This window comes from Echinops telfairi, unplaced genomic scaffold, assembly GCF_000313985.2.
Source record: "Echinops telfairi isolate 266 unplaced genomic scaffold, ASM31398v2 ScPeMD7_443;HRSCAF=831, whole genome shotgun sequence".
Lineage (NCBI taxonomy): Eukaryota > Metazoa > Chordata > Mammalia > Afrosoricida > Tenrecidae > Echinops > Echinops telfairi.
Genome location: NW_022104341.1, coordinates 52,787,801 through 52,789,384, shown reverse-complemented (window position 1 = coordinate 52,789,384; position 1,584 = coordinate 52,787,801).

The window sequence follows — 1,584 nt, the reverse complement described above, 5'->3', positions numbered from 1 at the left end:
GTATTATTGGCTATACCTCACAGTGTGCATATACATTTTATTGAGTGATTTTATTCTGTAGTCTTGCTAGTAACAACATAACTAAGTTGTAAACTTATGTGATATAAACCATCAGACACTGTAAACAAAAGCAAATATTATGCAAATTTCAGGTTCTACTCATAAATACTCAATTCAGGACAAGGAAGAAATGAAGGCCTAAAGTAAATGCAATTGAATTTCCTAGTGTTTGGAATCAGGATTTACAGAATCCTGCTTTTAAGAGGAAACCTACAGGATTTATTTTGAAATATGCTTCTTTTTTCTTAGAACACCAGCAAGAGGCACATGTCTTTCAGGCATTTTAAAGTTAGTTATGCGTAAGACTGATCATTCTCATCAGTCATTTTTTTCTTCCCTTTTGAGTATTTTTTCCCTTGCCTTTTGTTCTGTGTTTGATTTCACAATAGAAACTATGCCTTACTTCTCGGGGACAAGGATTTTGGACGATCAGAGTTGACCAATAGTTTATCTTCTAGCTTTAAACAAATGTGTCCGTTTGAACATTTTAATTTCTCAATGTTCTGCTTTGAAGCTTAAGGGTGTATGTTCACAAGGGGACCTGTTTGCACACCTTAACTACATTTATTCCATCTCCCTATCTAGTACAGAAAATTCCAGAGAAATAAAGGTATACCCATTCCTGGGCAGTAGAGTTATTGGATATTATCACAAACCAAGATATTCACAGAAATAGTTCTTCATGGAAATCCTACGATTAGTCTTTGAGACTAGTCTGAATTAAATCAAAATGGGCTGAGCATTATTATGACACTGTCTTGTCACATTTTCTCCTAAGGAACATTCTGGTGGTACTTTTTCTCAGTCCCATGTGTCCCTTCTTCTGGCAGTGTATGATACATTCAATATATCGTATGAATATCATTGCTCATGTCAGATGACTCCTGATTGAAGGTAGAGAACACTAGAAAGATGTTTACATTTCTTTTTGGTGACTCTTTAAAGGCATTTGACTATATTTACCATAACAAACTATGGATAACATTGAGAAGAATGGTAATTCCAAAACACTTCATTGTGATCTTCTAGAACCTATACCTGGACCAAGAGGCAATTGTAAAAGTAAAACATAGGATTTTACTGCGCGGCTTAAAATCAGGAAAGTTATGAGACAGGGCTGGTATCTTTTCACCATTATCATTTAATCTATATTTTGAGCAAAGACTCCTAGAAACTGGGATATATGAAGAACACTACAGCATATGGATTGGGGAAGACTTCCTACCATTCTGCTCCTACAGAGGACACAACTGTGCTCGCTGAGAGGGAGGAGGACTTAAAGTCCTTGCTATTGAAGATAGAGGGCTGCAGCCTTCAGCATGGGTTGCAGCTAAATGCAAAAAAACCCAAAATCCTCACATCTGTCTCTATGGACAAAATTAGAGAAAAAACAGAGGGTTGCTCAGACCCCAAAACAATGCTCATGGGAGCAACAGTCACAAGACCAAAGGATGTATTGCTTTGGGCAAGTCTCTTGAACAAGACCTCTTTAAAGTGTTAAAGAGGAACGAGGTCAGTTTAATT